A 12,783-nucleotide genomic window follows, 5' to 3' on the forward strand; every position below is an offset into this window, starting at 1 on the left:
AGGTATCGCACTCCAAATCGCATAGGAAAGCTCAGTAATAATGAAAGTGAAAGTGGATGACCTGTACTTCACACATATACCCGATACTCGGAGCGTGAAGGAGACACAAATCCACCAAACCAGCAATAATTCACTACTGAATGGTAATGGACAAACGCCACAACTTAAGCAGACTTACCCTGACTCTAGCTGAATGAAGGTGCTGTACCGATCACAGTGAATAGTCCACCATGGTGCTGGATAGGTATGTGACAAGCTGAGAGGATGAGGTGGATGAGCTTGGATGACTGGGATGCAAGTGGTCAAATGATCCGGGCAGAGCCAGAACCGCTCCAGCCGGTAGCGTCCTGGATGCTCGGCTGGAGGATGGCCGACACTGTACTGCACTGACAGCATGTGACGTCATAGGCTAAGGCTACGGTGCCTAGGTGGGGCCAAAAACCTACGCGTTTCGAAGGCACATGCTTCTTTGTCAGGGTTGACAATATTGTTTAAGGCACTTCCACCTGCATGGAGGTACCTGTACATCGTTGGTAGTTTGTTCCCAACACGCTTGCTAGTTTTCAGGTCCTTGTCCGTTAGTTCCCGCTAGCTCTGCTATTGTTTGTCCGTCCCTAACCTCACTGCCAGTACCTGCCTTTGTCAGTCTGGGCAGTCTGTATTTCAACTGGACCCGCATGCAACTGCCTTGTCAATCTGTATATCAACCAGACCCTCCTGCACCTTCCCATGCAAGTCTATATATCAGCCAGACACACCTGCACCTGCTGTGTCAGTCTGTATATCAGTCAGATCTGCCTGAGCCTACCATGTCAGTCTGTATTTCAACCAGACCCGCCTGACTTTTTCTGACGCAAACTGTATTTCAGCCTGACCTGCCTGCACCTACCAATGCTTACCTGTATATCAGCCATACCCATCTGTATCTGTTGTTCCTGTGTTCCTGCCATACCTGCTTGTATCAGCTGTACTGTCACTTGGAGGTCAGCTGCTGTGCATCCGATGTCTGTCCTGAATTAGCACCTGGTGACCATCGGAAGCCAGGACTAATTGCACCATCAAAGGCTCTAGTGAAGAGTCGGGTTTTCACCTCATCATGCCCCTCCTGGCTCTCCTTTGAACATGGCACAGTGGTTCCACCACTCCTACTGCCAAGAATTCCAGATCGCCTATGTCATAGCTGGACTCTTGTGAGACTGCTTGAGAGAATTTCCAAGAGAAAAAAGCACAAGATGAAAGTAACTGTTCTCCTTCTGTGAACGAACAGCACTACAGAACCATCCCTACAGAAGAGGAGTCTACCTCAATCACAAAAGGTAAATCAACTTTGGGTTAACTGTGGACCAAAGCTTTTGAAAAGGCTATCTTGAGAGAAGTAGAAGCATCAACATCATCAGAAATTCAAGAGGTAAAGTCAACACCTTTCTTAGTCATATCAGTAAGAGGTTTGACTATGACTGAGAAGTTTTTAATGAACTTACAACAATAATTAGGAAAACCTAAGAACCTGTCATGCTTTAAGATTAGTAGGTTGCATTCAGTAAAGTACATCCTGTACCCATAAGAAAACCTTCATCAGAAACAAAATGACCCAAAATATCAATCTGCTGCACCTCATAAGTATGTAGTCATTTTCGTAGGAAGAAGTTCTTGACACTTTGAAAAGCGTTGAATAAAAACCATGTGTTTTAATAAATTGCTGAGATTTGACGTTGAGACATCCACAAATTATTCCTATCTTCAAGCTTTTCTGTTTTATGACCCTTGTATCCCTAGCACCTATACAAACAATTTAGAAATGTTTTTTAAATAACAAATCATGCTAGAACAATCTGATTAAGAACTTTAATTGTAGGCTGGATAAGACCCTATTTGTGCTTCTTGCGCTACTTTCTCCCTAGTATTTTATCTTATCCCTTAGACATCTGACCAGGTGCACTGCCAGAGACATAGCCTTATCCTGGGACAATGAAGAGGGACTAAAAACCATCATATCACATATTTTAATAGAGAGACCCAGGCAGAATTGACTGCAGAGAGCTGGATCATTCAATGAGGTCTTCAGTGTCCAGCGTCTGAATTGAGAGCAGTCGTCCTGCGCTTTACAATTTCTCTGAACCAACCTAAGAATCACTGATTCAGCCACCACAATTTTATCTGGGTCATCATAAAAGAGCCTCAGAGCAGAAAAAAAGTGTCAATGGAGGAAAACTTTGGAGAATTCTCAGTCAAAGAAAATGGACAATCGTTAGGATCTCCACAAAGCAACGACAAAAAAATACCAACGCGTTAACACTCTAATCTGTACGAGGTAGGGTGAGGATGAAAATACAATTTACATGAAGCAAAAAAGATGGAAAACTTATTTAGGTCCATATTGAAACATTCTGGTAATTTTATCCTAGGTTCAGATGACTGAATAGGGTGGTGTAGGACCTGCGGAGTGGTGGAAAATGCAAGCTGTTATTGCAGCTTGATGTCCGCAATTGCGCAGTCAGGGCACCCATGATGGCTTCTCAGCTCACAACAAATGGGGATATTGGAGGGGATATTGTTATGACTGTCAAAGCATATTCACAAGGGTACCATTCAAACCAGGGGGACAGATATTTGAACCTGACAGGTCCCTGTTAAGACTAGGAAAGACATCACTGAGCCAGCTCTAAATCTGTGCATGCGTCGCCAGCAGCACCATTGTCTTTAAGACTGTCAGGAGATCAATGTTCACAAGGTACTTGCAACCAACAGGATGATAAAGACAACAGAAGCAGCATAGGGGCCAAGGCAGAGCAGAAGTTAATAACCACATTCCAACCCTGATGCACAAAGCTATGATAATAAGAAAACTTCAAACCATGATTGCACAAAATACACCAAACAGATTTCTTCTCCTCAAGTATCGTTTTAATCTATATCAGCACCACAATATGGCCATGTGTGTACTTTACTAAGCAAAATCCTGCTTACATGTTCCCTTTAAGACTGACTATGCATGCGATGCTAAAACAATTTATGGTCACAATTTTGAAACAGTGGCACACAAATGAGCCCTATCTTGGTCAATTCATTAAATGTAAAACGTACTAAGTTTAATTTATGTAACAGTAATCAGTGGTAAGTATGCAAATTAAACAAACTGCCCCCTGCAAAAAAAAAAAATTACACAAGGATTCTAAGTGTGAAGTAAATTAATAACTAATAATGTTCTTTCACGATGTAGACTTACAAAGCTGTAAGTCTACAATTCACATTAGTAATAAGCAATGCATGTATGTTTCTATAATGGGCAGCATGGCGGTTTTACAATTAACTCTGCGACCCAGGGTTCAAATTCTACCATGGAAAACATCTGCAGAGTTTGAATATTTTCCACATGTTTTCCATGGGATTCTTCCAAAGACATTACTAATTTTAGATTGGTAGCCCAATGGTGAGAGTGATGATAAGTAGTTTGAGGCAACAAGTAGGTTTCCTCCAAGTTCTGTGGTTCCAAAAAATGTTTTTATCAATGTTTAATATTACCTTATTTTTAAAAACAGCAGTACCCTAACATAAAGTAAAAATATATAAAAAAAAAAGTGCTATGAACATAGATATATTTATTTTAAAAAAATGGCACTTTTGAATTCTTCAATGTATAACTTTTTTTACAATGAAATACAGTATGTTCTGTGTACATTTATTAACAAATAAAATCTCAAGTCAATCAAAGTCTTAAAGGATATATATTTTCCCCATCTAGCTTTTACTTTACAATACATCCCTTGTGCAAAACCTCATATTATGTAACAACGTGAAAAGGAATTATCCTTTCAGCTTTTTGAAACATTAAAGACACACTTCCATTTTTCATCCCACTTATTTTCTATTAAGCTACACAGCTAAACATTTGGAATGATTGACAGTTCTGACATGTGAAATTAAAAAGGAAAGGATTTAGTATGAGCTGTAGTAAAAATCTTAACATTGGTATTTCTAGCACTCAAAATCCACTATTACATTCAAAGCTCAAAAAAGTCTATGTGAATGCTTTATTTTAATTTACAAAACCGAGTTACTAAAAAAATAATTTGTTAGGTAATATATTTTAACTAGAGAAAGAAACTTAACTGAAAAAGACAATATTGCAGCTTCTGAAATTACAGAATTGTTTATTAATATATTAATCGCTTTGTATAATAATTACAACTACCCAAGAAGAAGCTATGGGTTCAGCCAAGATATGAAGAGACAGGTGGAAAAACATCTCTGAGTAATGGTTCTTTACCATTGCAGAGGTGTAGTTTAATCATAGCAGCATTAAACACCCCATAGGGCACATAAGTGAATAGCTATGCATTTCTGAATGATCAGCAAAATATGCCACATCATCAATACATTAATGTTATGGATTCTAATTCTTCTGGCTTTCATCACCTCCCGGGAATGTGATTATAGGGTATGGATGGGTTATTATGGCAACTGTCAGTTTGCCGAAGTCTCAAATTGCTGCCAAGTTAGAGTTTCCGAGAAGCTGGGCTCCATAAGAGAACCGACATTTTACAATATACTGCAATACTTCGTACAAAAGCCTTTGTTGATGATGATAGCTTTAAGATACTTCCTCTATAGAGAAATTAGTCTTATGCATTGCTCAGGAGTGATTTTGCCTCATTTTTCCCACAAATACTTTTCAGTCCTGAAGATTCTGTTGGGTCCTTATATAAACTCTAAGCTTTAGTTCTTTCCATAAATTTTCTATTGGATTCAGGTCAGGTGATTGGCTGGGCTATCCTAGTAGCTTTATTTTCCTTTTCTGAAATATTCAGAGTTTTCTTGGTTGTGTGTTTGACATCACTGTCTTGCTGAAATGTTCACCCTCATTTCATCTTCATCATCCTGGTAGATGGCAGAAGATTTTTATTAAGAATGTGTAGGTACATTTGTCCATTCTTCCTTCATTCAATTAAATGAAGTTTGCCACAGCCATATGCTGAAAAAGCCCCACACCTGTCACAATTGTGTCACATCAACCAGAGAGATTTTAGAGTAGAAGATCTCTGCATATTGCGAATTGCAGATCTTCCATTTAGCCTGTGTTTGGTTCCCATATTAAATTAATTTGGTTTTGTTTGGTGCTGAAGAGGTTAAAAACCCTTTCTATGTTGGTCAGAAATGTGCATCTTCATTTTCAGCTGCTTCTGATCAAGTCATTAACTTTTCCTATAAAATCTGGCCAGACCCTCTCTGTCTAGCTAGTGAAAGCTTTGCTTCCTTGCACTTTGGAGACATTGTGCTGACTGGTAGTTTGCTGTTGCTATTGGAAATTTATCATCCTGTGCTGTGTACTTAAGCTAGGTGTTTGGAGAGAGGTTGTTGTTTAGGTGTTCCGTAGTATGTGTGTGTTTATCTCCTGGTCCCTTTTCTCATTTACTTTACTCCTCCCTATCCCTATGCACCTCCCTTTTGTTGGCTGCTGCTTTTGTATGATAGAGGGTTTCTGTTGTCCCTGTTTTGTTTTTTGTGTCTTGTTCACATTACATTTATGCCCCAGGCTCCGAGGGGTGGGGTAGGGAACACACAAGGGATTTACAGGTGCATACTAAGGTCAGATACTCAGGCTTCTCTACCATCAAGAGTACCCCAGGACACGAATAGATAGAGTCCCAGTTCCATGGATAGTTTGAGGCCCCCTTTCCCTTCCTAAGACTGTCACAGATGACAACACCATGATTTTCCCACCTCCATACTTCGCTGTTGGTATGATGTTTTTGCATCAATATGCAGTGCCTTTTGGCTTCCAAAAATGGTGTGTATTATTGCATCCAAAGAGTTCAATTTTGGTCTCATGTAACCAGACCATATTCTGCCAGTATTGCACAGGCTTGTCTACATGTTGAGCAAAGGATAAATGTGCTTTAACAGGCTTTTTGTTCAGCAATGGAGTCTTGCATAATAAGGGTGCATACAGGCAGTGGAGGTAGAGTGCATTACTTATTGTTTTCTTTAAAACTATTGTACTTGCTGATTCCAGGTCTTTCTGTAGCAATTCACATGTGGTCCTTGGCTCTTGAACATCTCTTCTAATAATTCTGTTCACTCCTCTGTATGAAATCTTGTGGGCAGCCCCTAATGGTGGCTGTTTTATTGTCAAATGATGTTCTTTCCAACTTCCATGGCCCCATTGGTGCTCACTAGAATCGGAAAGTGGTTTAGAAATTCTTCTGTAGCCAATGCCATCAGTATATCTTTCAACAATAAGGTTGCAAAGACATGAGACAGCTCACTGGTTTTACCAAACATGAGATGTTTCTTACGTGGCACCTTGCTAATGGTTTGGAACAACTTTTTATAGGCCACCAGTTGAACCTGCTGATATTTTTTCACTAAGTGGTAGGATTGCTTTCTAATTACTAATATACAGTGGGGCAAAAAAGTATTTAGTCAGTCAGCAATAGTGCAAGTTCCACCACTTAAAAAGATGAGAGTCGTCTGTAATTTACATCATAGGTAGACCTCAACTATGGGAGACAAACTGAGAAAAAAAAATCCAGAAAATCACATTGTCTGTTTTTTTTTCATTTTATTTGCATATTATGGTGGAAAATAAGTATTTGGTCAGAAACAAGCAATCAAGATTTCTGGCTCTCACAGACCTGTAACGTCTTCTTTAAGAGTCTCCTCTTTCCTCCACTCATTACCTGTAGTAATGGCACCTGTTTAAACTTGTTATCAGTATAAAAAGACACCTGTGCACACCCTCAAACAGTCTGACTCCAAACTCCACTATGGTGAAGACCAAAGAGCTGTCAAAGGACACCAGAAACAAAATTGTAGCCCTGCACCAGGCTGGGAAGACTGAATCTGCAATAGCCAACCAGCTTGGAGTGAAGAAATCAACTGTGGGAGCAATAATTAGAAAATGGAAGACATACAAGACCACTGATAATCTCCCTCGATCTGGTGCTCCACGCAATATCCCACCCCGTGGGGTCAGAATGATCACAAGAACGGTGAGCAAAAATCCCAGAACCACGCGGGGGGACCTAGTGAATGAACTGTAGAGAGCTGGGACCAATGTAACAAGGCCTACCATAAGTAACACACTACGCCACCATGGACTCAGATCCTGCAGTGCCAGACATGTCCCACTGCTTAAGCCTGTACATGTCCGGGCCCGTCTGAAGTTTGCTAGAGAGCATTTGGATGATCCAGAGGAGTTTTGGGAGAATGTCCTATGGTCTGATGAAACCAAACTGGAACTGTTTGGTAGAAACACAACTTGTCGTGTTTGGAGGAAAAAGAATACTGAGTTGCATCCATCAAACACCATACCTACTGTAAAGCATGGTGGTGAAAACATCATGCTTTGGGGCTGTTTCTCTGCAAAGGGGCCAGGACGACTGATCCGGGTACATGAAAGAATGAATGGGGCCATGTATCGTGAGATTTTGAGTGCAAACCTCCTTCCATCAGCAAGGGCATTGAATATGAAACGTGGCTGGGTCTTTCAACATGACAATGATCCAAAGCACACCGCAAGGGCAACGAAGGAGTGGCTTCGTAAGAAGCATTTCAAGGTCCTGGAGTGGCCTAGCCTGTCTCCAGATCTCAACCCTATAGAAAACCTTTGGAGGGAGTTGAAAGTCCGTGTTGCCAAGCGAAAAGCCAAAAACATCACTGCTCTAGAGGAGATCTGCATGGAGGAATGGGCCAACATACCAACTACAGTGTGTGGCAACCTTGTGAAGACTTACAGAAAACGTTTGACCTCTGTCATTGCCAACAAAGGATATATCACAAAGTATTGAGATGAAATTTTGTTTCTGACCAAATACTTATTTTCCACCATAATATGCAAATAAAATGAAAAAAAACAGACAATGTGATTTTCTGGATTTTTTTTTCTGTTTGTCTCCCATAGTTGAGGTCTACCTATGATGTAAATTACAGACGCCTCTCATCTTTTTAAGTGGTGGAACTTGCACTATTGCTGACTGACTAAATACTTTTTTGCCCCACTGTATTTCAGTGTTCAATGCTTTGTCCTTTTGTCATTTCATATTATTACACAGAATTTCATGTATGAATATCTATAGTTTGATTTCTTAACCTTGTGTGGATTGGTCTGGTTGTTATTGACATCTGGTGAGAATTTCATGTCAAAAGCACATCTATAATAATAAATGCCCTAACCAGCTTCCGGTTGTAACAACTTCCGTCCAGTTGTAACCGGTGACGTCACCACACACACGCACATGTTAACCCTCAACACACCACACCGCCTCAACACACACTCCTCTCACCTTTCACCTCCACTCATGTCCACTCACTCTTTCACTCCACATACGTTCCTTTCTCTCACTCCGTTTCTTATACTCACACCGTCATCGTCGCTGCCCCGACATCTTCCTCCGCCGCCGCGAAATCCAAGATGGCGTCCCGCAAGAACATGTCGCTGGCGTGGGCGACATCGGGATCCAAAATGGCGTCGGCGTAATCTCGCGAGATTTAGCCGACGCCATCTTTTTGGATCCCGATGTCGTCCATGCCAGCGACATGTTGTTGCGGCGACGCCATCTTGAATATCGCGGGATTTCACGAAATCCAAGATGGCGTCCCGCAAGAACATGTCGGCGGCCTGGAGAAAGTCTGGATCCTGGATCGCGGCGGCGGAGGAAGATGTCGGGGCAGCGACGATGACGGTGTGAGTATGAGAAACGGAGTGAGAGAAAAGAACGTATGTGGAGTGAAAGAGTGAGTGGACATGAGTGGAGGTGAAAGGTGAGAGGAGTGTGTGTTGAGGCGGTGTGGTGTGTTGAGGGTTAACATGGCAAGAGGTGTTAACGACGTTGGCGAAATCTCGCGAGATTTCGCCGACGCCATCTTGCATTCGTGAAATTGCGTCATTTACCTCACGCCGACTTGCTGTGCGGACGCTTGGCATTGCCTGTACCACCATAACTACTGATGCCTTGGTCCTATGCCTGTTTACTGCCGGTGTCTAATTACTGGACCAATTTGCCTGTACTGCCATAACTATTGCTACCTTGCTACTCTGCCGGTGTCTAATTACAGGGCTAATTTGCCTCTACCGCCATAACTACTGCTGCCTTGCTCCTCTGCCGGTGTCTAATTACAGGACCAATTTGCCTCTACCGCCATAACTACTGCTGCCTTGCTCCTCTGCCGGTGTCTAATTACAGGGCCAATTTGCCTATACCGCCATAACTACTGCCTTTGTCCTCTGCCGGTGTCTAATTACAGGGTCAATTTGCCTATACTGCCATAACTACTGCTGCCTTTGTCCTCTGCCAGTGTCTAATTACAGGGCCAATTTGCCTCTATCGCCATAACTACTGCTGCTTTGGTCATCTGCCTGTTTACTGCCGGTGTCTAATTACAAGGCCAATTTGCCTCTACTGCCATAACTACTGCTGCCTTGCTCCTCTGCCGGTGTCTAATTACAGGGCTAATTTGCCTCTACCGCCATAACTACTGCTGCCTTGCTCCTCTGCCGGTGTCTAATTACAGGGCTAATTTGCCTCTACCGCCATAACTACTGCTGCATTGCTCCTCTGCCGGTGTCTAATTACAGGGCCAATTTGCCTATACCGCCATAACTACTGCTGCCTTGCTCCTCTGCCGGTGTCTAATTACAGGGCTAATTTGCCTCTACCGCCATAACTACTGCTGCCTTGCTCCTCTGCCGGTGTCTAATTACAGGGCCAATTTGCCTCTACCGCCATAACTACTGCTGCCTTGCTCCTCTGCCGGTGTCTAATTTACAGGGCCAATTTGCCTCTACCGCCATAACTACTGCTGCCTTGCTCCTCTGCTGGTGTCTAATTACAGGGCCAATTTGCCAATACCGCCATAACTACTGCTGCCTTGCTCCTCTGCCGGTGTCTAATTACAGGGCCAATTTGCCTCTACCGCCATAAGTACTGCTGCCTTGCTCCTCTGACTGTTCACTGCCTGTGTCTAATTACAGGGCCAATTTGCCTCTACCGCCATAACTACTGCTGCCTTGCTCCTCTGCCGGTGTCTAATTACAGGATCAATTTGCCTCTACCGCCATAACTACTGCTACATTGCTCCTCTGCTGGTGTCTAATTACAGGGCCAATTTGCCAATACCGCCATAACTACTGCTACCTTGCTCCTCTGCCGGTGTCTAATTACAGGGCCAATTTGCCTCTACCGCCATAAGTACTGCTGCCTTGCTCCTCTGACTGTTCACTGCCTGTGTCTAATTACAGGGCCAATTTGCCTCTACCGCCATAACTACTGCTGCCTTGCTCCTCTGCCGGTGTCTAATTACAGGGCCAATTTGCCTCTACCACCATAACTAATGCTGCCTTGCTCCTCTGCCGGTGTCTAACTACAGGGCCAATTTGCCACTACCACTTCATAACTACTGCTGGGCAATTACAGGGTCAATTAGTATCTGTTTACTCTACAATACTCCAGGACGCCTTCTTCACTGCCAGATAACTGCCAAATAGACTCCTTTACCTGTGCCAACATGAGTCATAGCAAAAAGTATGCCAATGCCAGTGAAAGGAAAGCAGCTTTAGCACTACGACAAAAACAACGCCGTGCTAATGAGACTCCTGAGGAAAAACACCATCGCCTTGAGAAGATTAAGGCTTATAAACGCCGTCGCCTCACACACGAATCCCCTAACTCTAAATCCATAAGATTGGCTGAAGAAGCCTCTGCACGCCGTCACCGCCGACAACAGACGGCCTCTTCCTCATCATTATTATTAGACTCACAACAGGATGCTTCCACATCAGCATGTGGAACAATTTACTGCTACACTTCATCCCATATGCCGTTCACTGACATAACTAATCAGCAATCTGTTTCTGCCCCATCAATACCACCATTCAATACCGATGCACAGTATGCCAATGCCAGTGAAAGGAAAGCAGCTTTAGCACTACGACAAAAACAACGCCGTGCTAATGAGACTCCTGAGGAAAAACAGCATCGACTTGACAAGATTAAGGCTTATAAACGCCGTCGTCTCACACACGAATCCCCTAACTCTAAATCTATTACATTGGCTGAAGAAGCCTCTACACGCCATCACCGTCAACAACAGACGGCTTCTTCCTCATCATTATTAGACTCACAACAGGATGCTTCCACATCAGCATGTGGAACAAGTTACTACCACACTTCATGCCGTTCACTGACATAACTAATCAGCAATCTGTTTCTGCCCTATCAATACCACCATTAGTCAATACCAACGCACAGTTTCTTCACATACAAGCTGCAGTTAGCCCGCAGAAAGTGCAACCAAGACAAATATACGTTGGTCTCAAAACTAGGCGCACCCCATCGGTTGGACATGCACTTCTACTACAACCTCACATTTTCACTAATGATGAAAATAGTATTACCGAACACAGCTGTGGTGACATGATCCATGTATGTGAGCATTGCGAAGCTTTGCATTTTGTAGCAGAGATACCTTCTGATAACAACTTTACGCTCTGCTGTCAGAAGGGTAAAGTCCATGTACCCATACTACAATATCCTGATGTCTTTACACGTTTGTTGAAAGGGCAAAGTGAATTTAGCAAAAATTTCATGGATAATATTCGAAGTATTAACAGTTCCTTTGCTTTTGCCTCCATGGGTGCAAATATTTCACCACCTCCTGGATATGGCCCATACTGTTTCCGCATACATGGCCAGATCTATCATAGAACTGGAACACTACATCCCTCAGATGACCAGCAACGCGCATTTGCCCAACTTTACATTCTCGATACCACTACCGCAAACGAACAACGCTTACGATGTAAAGAAAATCAAAAATGTCATCCTACATTGATGAACATTATTGCCCTTCAAATCCAAACTATTAATCCTTTTGTGGAAGCTTATCAAATGTTACGTGATGTGGAAGAACAAGAAAAAATTAAATCTCTACAAAACAGAACTGTCATGCCAAACATCACTATGGCTATTAAACAAGATCGTACTCAAGACCCTCGACGCTACAATAATCCCACTGTCAGTGAAGTAGCAGTCGTGTTTCAAAATGACAATGGTGAGCCACCTTTCAATAGAGACATATTAATTCATTTAAAACCTGATCCCCATAACCCTTTAGCTCCAAAAACACAACAAATTAGTATTCTCCATAGCAATTTGGATGCCCTCCTCTATCCAATATTTTTCCCTTATGGAGACCAAGGATGGCATGATGGACTCAAACACCAAGGCAAAAGTTCGAGGAGGATCACTCAACTCCAATACTATTGCTATATGTTATCTGTCAGAAATTACTTTAATCCACTCCTCAATGGTGGTAAGCTAACACAGCAATATTTAGTAGATGCTTATGTCAAAATCGAAGCTAATCGCCTACATTACATCCGCAAACACCAAAAAGATTTAAAAGTGTAGGATTACTGCCTCCTTCAAGAACATCTACTCAAAAAATCGGTTCAAAAGGGCATCCCTATTGGGAAAACCGTCATTTTACCATCTTCTTTTGAAGGCAGTCCAAGAAACATGCAGCAGCGCTACCAGGATGCTATGGCTATTGTTACAAAGTATGGTCGACCAGATCTATTTATCACCATGACATGTAATCCTAAGTGGAATGAGATTACTACACATTTAGAACCGTGGCAGCGTGTTGAACACAGACCAGACTTGGTTGCACGTGTCTTTAAAATTAAACTGGAATCCCTCTTAAAAGACATTAGCAGTGGATTATTTGGAAACGTCACTGCAATGGTCCATGTCATTGAATTTCAGAAGCGTGGTCTCCCAC

The sequence above is a fragment of the Dendrobates tinctorius genome, unplaced genomic scaffold (assembly GCF_039654945.1).
Source record: "Dendrobates tinctorius isolate UK_male_01 unplaced genomic scaffold, ASM3965494v1 ptg000031l, whole genome shotgun sequence".
Classification (NCBI taxonomy): Eukaryota; Metazoa; Chordata; class Amphibia; order Anura; family Dendrobatidae; genus Dendrobates; species Dendrobates tinctorius.